Source organism: Rhagoletis zephyria, unplaced genomic scaffold (genome assembly GCF_001687245.7).
Source record: "Rhagoletis zephyria isolate East Lansing unplaced genomic scaffold, Rhagoletis_zephyria_1.1 Rzeph_scaffold_00012, whole genome shotgun sequence".
In the NCBI taxonomy this organism is placed as follows: Eukaryota; Metazoa; Arthropoda; class Insecta; order Diptera; family Tephritidae; genus Rhagoletis; species Rhagoletis zephyria.
This window is the reverse complement of record NW_016157096.1, coordinates 506,243-518,397: the sequence shown is the minus strand read 5'-3', so window position 1 is coordinate 518,397 and position 12,155 is coordinate 506,243. Positions and strand designations below refer to the sequence as shown.

At 35.6% G+C, this 12,155-nt stretch overlaps 1 protein-coding gene across 9 annotated transcripts in view; it reads left to right on the top strand.

Moving 5' to 3' along the window:
- LOC108359043 (pickpocket protein 28-like) overlaps window positions 1-12,155 on the top strand; it is a 101,300-nt gene that overhangs the window by 70,624 nt on the left and 18,521 nt on the right. Inside the window, exon 1 of one of the 9 annotated variants that reach the window (XM_017610780.1) lies at window positions 4,925-5,374. The exons of 3 other annotated variants lie outside the window; for them this stretch is intronic. The gene's annotated coding sequence lies outside the window, so the exon portion shown is untranslated. Of the gene's footprint in view, window positions 1-4,924; window positions 5,375-5,399; window positions 5,842-7,117; window positions 7,125-12,155 lie in introns of those variants that run through there. 5 more of the 9 variants (XM_017610749.1, XM_017610722.1, XM_017610713.1 and 2 more) reach the window with 5 other exon arrangements.

Below are 12,155 nucleotides of genomic sequence, written 5' to 3'. Positions count from 1 at the left end.
ACCATCGCTTTTTTGGGGCTTCGAACCGAACCACGAAGCGAACCATTTTTATTTTGAAATGCCTAAACCGAACCGAAACCGTCCCCAAAAAATGGTTCGGTTCGGTTCGGTTCGGTTCGGTTCAAAATCCACTAAAGCATTTTGCAATACACAACTTTGTCTAAAAATGCAACACTATGGTAAAACTGCAAACATTTTTGAGTACTTACCGGAATTAAACAAAAGGTGTTAGAAGTCCTTAGGCTTAAATAAAGCTCTGAACTTTCGACTACAATCCCTAGAAATACAATCCCAGCTTGACCCCAAGGTCACTTATTTATTGAACAGCAAAAACTGATTTTGGCACAATTATTTGTTTCAATAACACAATTTTCCAGTATTTTTTTATTGTTCAGCTTTAACTTTCAAAATCAGTGCAACACTGATTATTGCAATTATTCTCTCAAGTATTTTCTGTTTGTACCAGTTTACCTGTTTTCAGCATGGAGCAATTTTCTGCGAAATTATTAAAATTTAAATTATTTGGCGTTACATCATCAGATGGCTCATCTGAAAAAGAAGTTTTCCCATCAGGTAAATAGAAAGAAAGTTTGCGGACCGTGTGGAAGTAAAATAACTTTCGGAAAAAAGGATCCAGGATAAATATTTCGAAAGACGGAACAGCTCCAATTTTAAATTCTATGTATTTTTAATCGGGCAGTGATACCGAGTCATCCCAATCAAGCCGATTTTTGATCAACTTTTTCGCCATTTTGTCCGGTTCAGGCACAGCGTGCGCACTTTCATTGCAAATTTGTTAAACGTTACAATAATTTTTCTTTGTATAAGCAATTGTTCTCCTTATACATATACATACATTCATACATCCATATAAATTATAATGCAGTAAAAAGCTAGCAAAAAAATTAAATGCTCAATTCGGGCAAACTGTCAAGCACAAAACATATGAAATTTGTAGTGAAATGGTACTGTACGTACGTGTATGTGAGTATTTGACAAACTAACAACGCAGTCTTCTCCAAATGTAACCCTTTTTCGAGTGCGGCGGCTTCCTTCGAATGGATTCGACATAAGCATATCTACGAGTATGCTTGACTGTATTACACTTTGCATATTTGTGTGTGGTAGCAATTTGTTTACCACACTTAATACAGATGTAAATACGTGCAATGCATAAAAACATTCTTAAATGCATGCATACATACATACATACATATGTACATATGTTTTTTAAGCATTTGTATTATAAATCATATAATGTTTGCTTAACTGCTAGAATTACAGCCAAATAAACATTCATAATAACGTCTGCAAAAACCGCATCTACATTTGTAGTGGTATTCATACAAACGAGTATGTACATCAAATTTATGTATGTACTTGTGTAGCTATGAATAATAGCATAGGTACTTGGCACATTCGCATTCACTTGCTTTTCATTTGATTAGGCATCCGCAGTTAAGAGTGGGTGATTTAGGATTTACCGAGATTAGTTCATGTGCCTATTTATACATATAATTTGTGTAGGAAAAGCAACCGGAAATAAAGGAATGTAATGCTTCAAAAGCCGAAATGCTGAGCTCCTCTTTTGCTAGTACTTATACCTATTTACACCGGTACGTGAGTATGTACTATGTAAAGCGGAAATCCAAGCAAGAAACTTATACTAAAAAGACGACAAAGCAAATCAACACCACGATGCTAAACGATGGTTCGTAGACGATGTTCCTTATTATTAAAAAGTGTCATTTGTACGCCATTTTTGGTTTTCGTAAGATTTTCTTGTCAGTGAAAATGGAAATTTTTGATATTTTTCCAGTATACGGGAATACCCTTAATTATTAAGCTTATTTATTTTATTTTATTTTATTATTGTAATACAAAAACAACAACCATAAGTTATTTTTCGAGTGTTTGATACTTAATTATTATGTAGTTAACCGAATGGAAAAATACTTAAATGACCTATTGATAGGAATGTTATTTTATACGTAAATACATAAAAGACTTACATAACTAGAGGGCTATAACAACATTCAAAATTACAAAGCCTGGGAAAGCTCGTCATCTTACAAAAACCATGTAAGTCAAAATTTTAAACTTAGTACAAAAATTAGGAAAATTCTACAAATTTCTATCAAAATTTTGAGCATCTTATCTAAATTTCTAAGAAACCTTCTGAGTACGCAGTTTTGTAGCCCGTTAAATTTTAGTTTAATAAAGTGCGAATACCTAGGATTTTTTTTTGTTGCTCATTTTCTCCATACAAAAAAAATTTTCGAACTTACTTTGTATGGAAGAAAGTGGGTGAACAAAACATTAACGGTACGAAGTTCTAGCTACAAAAGTACTGAAAAACTTCTAAAAAAAAACTGAAAACTGAAAAATTTCTAAAAAATCGAAATGAAAAGTTTAAAATTTTCATAAAAATTTGCTAAAACTCGTCGAATTTTTATAGTTTTATATTCTTCTTCTTTCTATTTGAGCCGAAAGGAGTGTTACTCAGGTGTACGTGGCGTATGAGTAACATTCTTTCCTGCTCATTTTTCAAATAAAAAATCTTTGCGTATTTTCATTTGACCACTCATTACTTCTTTATTTATCGATCGATTTTCTCCATTTGTAACTTGATTTCGTTCAAAAACGGCTAGCAAATGCAAAAATTTGGCACAGAGCCTGTTAGTTTAAAAATTTTTCTTCTGTTAAAGTTTGATTTAGTTTCATTTTTTCATAAAAAAATAAAAATAAAAACTGGAATTATTAATTAATTTAAAAGAAACTGTCAGTCCTATCGGAAATGTATATGTATATATGGAGAATTTCATTAGCTTTGATTTAACGTCTCATTTTATGATTGTTAAATTGGTTCGTAAGATATACGTGATTAAGTGGTACCACTATTTGTTTTAAGCTAAATAACGGTAAATTGCAAATATCTCGAAAACGTGTCCATATAAAAAAAAATTAACTCCATTTTCGGAATACATAGAAATTGGATAGTGGCCAAACCAAAAATTTGCGATCCAGTGTAATCAATGCCATCTAATCCACACCGTTCGTTTGATTTTCTAAAATGAGGTGTCAAATTAAGTAGCTTGGACTGCAGATATGCAGTAAGGTATTATTTTTTTGAAAAGAGTTGCCACCTTTTAAAAATTATATTCAAATTAGTAAAAAAAATAAAATAAATAAATTTTTACAAACTGGGTATCAATCGAAATGATTTTGAAAAGCTTTGTTTCTTAGCTTAACTATAGGAGGGTGGCCATCTATTTAAAAAAATCAAATTCAGTTTGAATTAAGGGAATTAGGTAAGAGAAATACATATTTATCACCATAAATAAAATGTATCACTAATAAAATAATATGTATCACTAATAAATAATAATAAAGCTGGTTCCATAGTAAACGAAATTTTCTACTTTCTCGAAATTATATGTAACTGTCAACAGTGATGTGAGTGCCAAGGCGCGAATGCGCTGACTGTTTCTTTGAAGACAGAACATACTTCATCATGTCCTCGTTTACTAGCAGACCCATTCGCTTTGCGAATATGACACAGAGAAAGATTTCAGCTGTCTAAATAAGGAACATTTTCTCTATGAAAAGTTTCTAGACTAATACTCGGTTTCACCAGCAATTTAAATGGAAAATGTTTTTTTATTTTCTGTCAGTTTACATATAAAATATAAACACGTTAAAATAATTTTTTATTTAAGATTCAGTTAGTATATACTTAATTAACGTAACGTTACCTAATATATTGGACAAAGCAATACATTTTCGTTCGGGAATTTTTTGATGTGGGTTTTAGGCTGAAAAGGAAAATTCAAAAACAAAATAGTTTCGCCTCTGGCTAAGTTGACGTGTTGAGTAATCATTGACGATGCCTTACGTAAGTTAAATTAAGTCTAGACTAACCATACCTTTAAATTGCTTTCGTGAAATTGGCTGTAAGAGGTAGAACTGACGAAAACACGAAGAAAAGTCCGTAGAGATTCCTTATTATTTTGTGTGAAAATTCTTATTGATTCTATTTATAATAATATCTTCTAAGAAAATCTGCTTGATTGTATCCTTTAAAAAAAATATTCTCAGTTTTATGTGAAGTCGTCTTGAATTCATTTAAAGACATTTATGCCAAGTATTATTAAATAGAAAAGTGTCGGCGACGCGATAACCGTAGCCGAATAGGAAGGGCTGTTAAACTGCCCTTCAGTAGGTCCCAGGTTCGAGGACGGGTTGGTTTTTTGCATTTTCTATTTTTTGCTTTTAATTAGGTAACCTAATAAAAATCGAGAAAATTCCTTCTTAATTTCATTGAAAAGATAATCCTATAAGAAGACTTTCTTCTTGAAGAAAACCCATGGAATATGTATCTCCTAACGTTTGTTCTATTTATTAGGTAGTTTTCGCTCTGTGTAAACGTGAGCTTGTTTAGCTAAACGTTTATGCTACTCCCTTCCCAGCACAAAAGCGTTAAAAAGCACATGGTCATAGTTTTGATAAAAAATAATAGGTAAACAGTTTTGCGAACCCACGAACAACTTTGGCTTCTGACAACATAATAATACAATCCAGTTGATCTGTCACCTCAATGCCATTATCCACCATTTGTCGCGTTTTCTTCAAGCAGAAATCAACAGCTGCATTGCATCAGCAACGCATCGGGACGCGTACGCGAACCCCCCCACACACACACACACACACACATATATTACAGCATCAACAAAGCCCGTCTAACCTTCCACTCAGCCGTGAGACACACATTTGTATGACAAATTGAAGAAGAAACAACAATGCAAGCATACACAGGTGACCACGACAAATGAAAGTGTACCCAGTATTTTTGGCTTTTTTCTGGTTAAACACAACTTGCTGCACCATTGTGCATGTGATTGGCTATAAAAAAGAGTAGAAAATTAACATTTAACGCATTTGAAACTCTTAGAACCACCCGCATGGGAGAGCTTTTCGAAAGCTCAATAGCGCAGCAGTAGCAGCAAAGGATAACTGGTGGCAAAGCAAGCGGGTCAGGCGGATAACGGAGCACGTACACAAACATTTTCTATCTTAAATGGCGATGCTGGCAGAGAAACGAATTCAGTTGCTCGCGACAACCGAAAGGAAGCTAACGAAGTGCCGCACAGCGCGGAATACTTACTACTAGTATTACTTTGCCAGCTGTTGTGAAGAAGTTGTTGGTGAGCAGGCAAGCTGCAGAGCAAAGTTGGGGTATAACTATTACAGAAAAGTAGCAACACAGTAGCAAAACTAAAGTGAAGCAAAAAAAAACATATGTACATTCAACAAAAGCAATAGCAGCAAGCAAAAGCAAAACAGCAGCAAAAGCAAAATACTAGGTGTGCAAAAGGTGAAAATAAAAAAGTAAAAAAAACGAAAAAATATGGCAAAATGTTTTCAGCAATTTGTGGAAATTGTAGAAAATACGAAAAATACGAGAGATGCGAAAAATAGTAAAAAAAAAATAGCATGACGCCAAAAAACGTGTATAGTGGGAAAAGTAGTAATTTATGTGAAAAATATGCAAAATGAAGAAGCTACCTTAGCGCTTGTAGATTTCTACATAAATATGTATGTACATACATATATACTCGTACATTAAAACAGTGTCGCGAGTGAGCGATTCAGTAAGTGGGCGACCAGTAAGTGGGCGGGTGAGTGCGAGAGTGACAAGCATGGATGGTACTACTTTCATTGGCACAGCTATAGTGGCGTGAATAGTCAGTCAGTCAGTCAGTTAGTCGTCAGTTGGGGAACTCGGCTACAACTGATGCGTGATTTACGGGTGCTTCACTGGGGCGAAAACCACTAGTTCAAGTACGAAAAATAAAATACAGAAAACATAAATAAAAAATATGAAAATGATGTGAAATATGCTACTTGCCATACTACATATATACATATATAGGCAAGTTGGCAGTGAAAGCTCGCAGCGCGAACGAGTATAATTTTGTGGCAGCGCATCGAAGTGTTAACTTGAAATTCCATCTCATGAATGAATGAATTTGTATGTATGCATGTTGCATATGCTGAGGCGCACGAGCAGGTATCTATGTATGTGATGTATGTATGTGTGTGTAAGTGCGCTTGTGCTTATGATTGTGCTGGCGCGCTGATGTTTGCGCTCTATTGTGCCTGAAAGGCGACGTGAAAAGGCAATGGGTTATACAAGTTGTTTGCATACAAAGCAGAATGGCGAATGAGCAAGCTTAGAGTGCTTGAAAAAATAGAACAACAACAACAACTAGAAGAACAGCAGCAAGGCAATAACAACAACATAAAACATAGTAAAAAGGCACTAGCGACTGCAACAACAAAGGCAATAGCAGCAGCAGCGTACAAAAGTGCCGTTGTGCGCCACAGAGTATGCAACGCAGAAGGCAACTAAAAGCAAAGCAGCGAAAACTTGAGCGCTCATTCAACTTAATGACAACACAATGCCGATTTAATTGACAAGTTTTATGTGCTTTGCCAGCAACAACAACAACAACAAAAAATCACAACCACAACAACCAAGCAGGAAATTTACGCAACTTTAATATGTACACCGCAAAACTTTGTTGTGGTTACGAAGGGCCGCCAAAGGCAAGCGATTTTTTATGAGGTCAGTCGCAACAGCGGGAAGCCTCAAATTTTTGCTACATACAAAAATAATAATCATAATAAAATCCGAATAAACTGCGGTTGGTATCTGGTGTAGCCGCCGAGTATTGCAGACTTGGCTTGCCGCTCGTATAAGCCTGCTTGACGTCTGTGGTTTCGTCCTTTTTTATTTTGAATTCCTGTTTTGTTGTGTTTCACTGTATGCGTCTGTGTGTGTATCTATAATTATTTCGACTGCTTTTGTTGTGCTAATAAACAAGCAAACAAACAATTTACATAGCATAAAAGCAACAAAAACAAGACAAGCTTGACACTTAAGCTGTACATAATTTATCTTCAAGTGCCCATGTTGGCTGGCGTGTTAAACAAGCGAATGCGAAAGCAGAAGAGCGGCATACCACTGGGAGGAATTAATGAAATACTCTAAAATCATTTACAACAAGCTTTTTTGTCATAAAAAGGCACAAAAAAAAAATAAAATAAAAATTCTTTGCTGGGTGCTTTTATGCGATGGTGAAATGAACTAAAAAAAAATACTTTTCTGAGAGTATGTTAAGTACTAAAGTGACGAAGAACTTAGGCGATTAGTTTTAGTCATCTCATTGTTCCTTTATATTTATTAACTTATAATTGCTTTCTTTTTTACTGCTTCTGGCGCAAGGAAATAAGTTATTTGCAAGAATTTGTATATAATTTGTACTAATTGTTGAATTTCCGTAATTATTATTAATTAGTTACAACCTTTTTTTTGCCATTTTTGACTTTACCAAAAAATTTGAGGTATTTTTCCTCTTGGTAGTTTATGGGTTTCAACCAACCTGACGCATAGTGTGTCGTGTGGAACAAGCTAGGTGGACCTAATTCATTCCCGGATTTCCAGAAAACTTTTCCAGGTAACTTTTTAACATAAAAGACATCTCCAAAGCTCCGACTGTAAAGTTTTTGTATGTCCTAAATTTTACTGTGGGGTGTAACAGTGTTCAGAAATCAATGTATAATCTTACTGAAAATCAAAAATATTCAAGTTGATTTTCTATACTTAAAAAAAAACCTCTCACATTGCGAAGGTGTGTAATTTTGTGTATATTTTCAAAAGTGAATCGCTTTTTTGGTGGTTTTAAAGGTCCGAAGGTATGGTACTATCTCGGAGCTAGATTTCGATAGAAATTTTCACCTCTACAGCTTTCTTAAGCTACGCGATGCTATGAAAGCTATTAAAAAAGATATGAAGAAATTTATCTACAATAAATCAAAAAAATAATATTAAAAAATAACTGCATATGAAGTTCTCTCGCAAATAAAACAAAATGTTAATTATATTTTTTTTTTGTAAAGTCATTATAACGGGCACCTCTATGATAAAAATGTGTAAAGTTACGTGTTAGACTTATCAAACGCTGGGCGCAACTCGTGGTTGAAAAATCTACTGAAGCCTCTGTACGTCTTAGGGGCAGCGGACAATGTTGAGTATCCATATCGCCACATAATTATTTTAAACTTTTTTTACCGTATATGCCTTTTATCTGAAAAACTACTATGCGCAACAGGCAAGTTGTTAGCAAAAAATTTAAAACTTAAGGCAATTGGAAAAGGGTTATTATGATTGTGAATTTGTGAAACGTTAATAAAGTATTAGCTCTGTTCCTATTTGTGAAAGGTAAACATACTTTGCATAATTTATACGTACAACACCTCAAATAAAAGACCATATCACCGCAACCTATATATCACTACAACAAACCCAATCTAATAAAAGAATATAATACATATAGGAATGGGTGAAGCGATCCAAGGAGAGTTGTTGGCCTTTATGGACTTCTGCTTAGAAGTCTACTATCATTTAAGGTATGGCAACTTTCGACTGAAGACCGGGCCTCTTCTTAGTTTTCCCTACTTTTGGCTTCAGATACTTTTATCATCTGTCTTGCCCCTCAACCTTACTCATGGAGATGTGGATTGTGCCATAAACTTATAATATGTATGAAATATATAGATGCAACGTTGACCTTCGTACACATTGTTCTCAGTCCAACTATTTAAAATAGAAAGCTCCATGAATATTTTGTTTTCACATATTTTTAATTTTTTTTTTGAATAAAATAAAATAAAAATTTGGTTAGACCCAGTGTTCGAAAATGAAAAATCGCAAAATTTTGTTTCCAACAAATTCGAGTTTAGCTACCCATTTTTACCTCAGTATGGAAATCCATCAAGATATTATAAAAAAAAACCGTCGGTCCGATATGGGTTAAGATTGCGGCAAAGACAAATAAAGATAAAAACAAGGAAAAAGAAAAATTTTCGAATAAAATTTTTCATATGTATGTATCTAAATTATTTCAGTTACCACAATCCAATGGTTAATTTTGTATACATATCATCACCGTTATACTAGAAGCATGGATGTGCAAATTTACCTATTTTGGGTTATTGTTTTGACGTGATTAACCTTTGGATGTTCTATACCATGCGTACACGGAAACTGCATATTTTACAATGTCAGTTACATAAATGTATAGTTAAGTCTCATAAAAAAAAAGCTTTCAAACTTGATTTCCCAAAATTCCCAAAAAAATGTGCGTGATTCGAAAGTTGCCGTCGGTAAGTCGCCCGCCCATCTCTAGTAGTAGTATCAGCTGTATAATAAATACACATCTACATACATATATATTGTATATAAGTATAACAAATTGCACCTAAATATCCCTACCTCAGTATAGAAAGGCCCTATCTAAAATTTGTGTGTTTTTACCAAGTATTTACAAAATTTTATAAAAACTTAAGTTCGTCAGTTGAAAATTCCTTCAAAATTCTGCTACTAATTTATTGCTGTTTTTAAATTCTATTAGACCTTTAGTGAGTAATCTACCGACCTTTGTGCAAAGCTGATTATCGAAAGAAAATTAGTTAAGGCTTTTCTATATTACGGCAACGATATATACATACGTAACATAAATACATACATATGTACATAGGTACATATGCCGTTGTATATTTGCCATTTGCAATCGAAAGTTTTTGCTTTCATAGTAGTGCTACTTACATACGTTTGTCTGTATTTACCGCCTTGTACAATAGAAAGTTCAAGGAAGTTCTGCAATAAGCAGGAAGAAAGGACATTGCAGTCTACTTTAAAGTTTAATGAGGTGCAAATGAAAGCAAGTACTTTGAGTAATATTTGATTCGTAAAAACAAAACAAAAAAGCAATGAAAGGAAAAAAGCAGTAAAGGGAAATGATACTGATATAAGAAGAAAATTTTACGCTTCAGTACGTTTTTTTTTTTTTGGAAGAATGGTATTTTAATGNCCACATACTTCCTCAAGCAGTAGTTCAGACATAATTCAGTGACATGCACTTCGACCTCAAAGACAGAGTTAACTCGCCGCATGTTAGCGAAAAGGAGCCTTTTGGGTTGATGCCGACGCCATGATTAACCTTGGAGCCGTCAGTATACCAAATGTGACTGTCCTTCCGAGGTTTTGGTTATTCGTTGTCGCAGTTCATTTTATTTTGGAAGAAGACCGTGAAATTATGTCTAAAGTTAAACCTCGGTCCACAAAGCTAATGCGCAGTCCTTTATGTTGTCCTTTGACCTGAGAGAGGCAAGTGTAGAAGCGCCTCGAGAGCACCTTTTGGTGTTGTTCTTATCGCGCCACTAATGTTCAGGCAGGCTAGTCTAGTTGACTCTATTTCTATCTAGATAGGTGCAGTATATGCAGTCTAGGTCTGATGACCCAGTTTCGACCCTTGACTTCCGGCAAGACCAGATGGTATCCCTGTCCTTTTGAATAGCTTTACCTAGATGCAGATTCCACGATAGCTTGTCATTAAGGATAACTACCAGATATTTGACTTCGGAAGGGAAGTGTATCTTTTCTTCTTGAAGGGATGGTTGTAGCAATTTGTCCATTTTCTTTTTCTTTTGGATCTCGCCGAAGAAATATGCGGTTGAGACCTGATTGAGACCATTGATCTCGAGGGACTTTCGAAATAGTCCTCCCTAAGGAAATTGACACTCTAAATACAAAAAACGGTATGTCGGTATTGACCTTATTAGGTGCATTTATCGCTTGCTTTATTAGGGCAACGCTTATGTCCAGAGAAATGTGAGTAGGGGTGCTCCAAAGGGAGAGTTCCCTCTATGCTACTTTCGGGTTTTTTAGTCAACGGATACTGGATACTTTGGTGAATCGCGGGTGGTCGCCTATGCGAATAACGTAGCACTGATAGTTAGAGAGAAGTTCCTTGACACCCTGACGGGATTTATGCAGGGATACCTTAACTTGGCCGAAAACTAGGCAGCTACGTGCGGCTAAGGCGTGAATCGTAATATGTTGGGGTTTGTTATTTGCTTACCAGAAGATATAAAATCCCTATCTTTCCTCTAACACTCGCCAACAGGGTAAAGTATCTCAACTTGATCCATGATAGCAAAGTTTCCCGCAGGGCGAATATTGATCAATGGATATGCGAGGCGTCGGTATCCTTATATTATTGCAGATAATATTGGCAAGCGGAGAGTCATCTCGCCAAGCGTCATGTACTGGCTCAATGGCATTATATTGGAACCAATTTTACTGTATGGCACTCTTGTGTAGTGGAGCCCACTTAATAAGGTAATGATCGTTAAGAGTCTGGAGAAAGTACAATAACCTGCCTCAGTTAGGCACTTCGAACCACTCTTGCGCTTAACGCAATGCTAAGCCTTATGCCCGTAACAGCCATGCTAAGGGGATTGAGCTATAAGTTCGTTTCCAGCTATGATAACTCTGGAATTCTAAATAGCTTCGAGTTTATACTGCCCCGAATCGATCACTGCATACCGATTCTGGGTCCGAGCAGATGCTTCTCCATTCACTTTCCCTCCAGAGAGGACTAAGTATCTGTAGTAGTATCTGAAACCATGGGCCTGTGGACATTTTTACGGATAAGTCGAAACTGAATGTAAAGTTGAGTGGAGCAATCTTCTGCGAGCAACTCTCCATAAAATATCAATTTAGGCTTTCGAACGTACGAACTGTCGCCGAGTAAAAAGGAGGATCCACTGACTGCATCGATGGCTTCGAGTTACTCTATCTCAACTGGTCAATAGACAACAATTTATCCCAACTTGAACGTCGTGCGATGAACTATCTTAATTCGATGAATTATTGTAACTTTGCACTAACTCAGCTAAACACAATTGGTCCATATTATCTCAGCCTATTTCCTCCACAACTTAACAGTTTAACGCAAGAGAAAGTAAATAGATACGTCTAAGTTAAGATAATTTCTCTAACAGTGCTGAGATAATTTGAAACAAACGTGCTTGAATGAGTTAGTATATGGAATTAAGATAGCGGTTCGGTGCTCAGCGAACACTGTGCGATACCCTGTAGGAAAACGAACTAGTGCGGAACTGGTTCGGTTCTAGTGCGTTTGGAACCATGACTAGTACGCATTAATTCTCTTTTGCATGCTAGCGACTGGCGAATTTAACATTGCGATGTCCTAGGAAGTGTCAATTGTCCCCCGTTGCATCCCTTT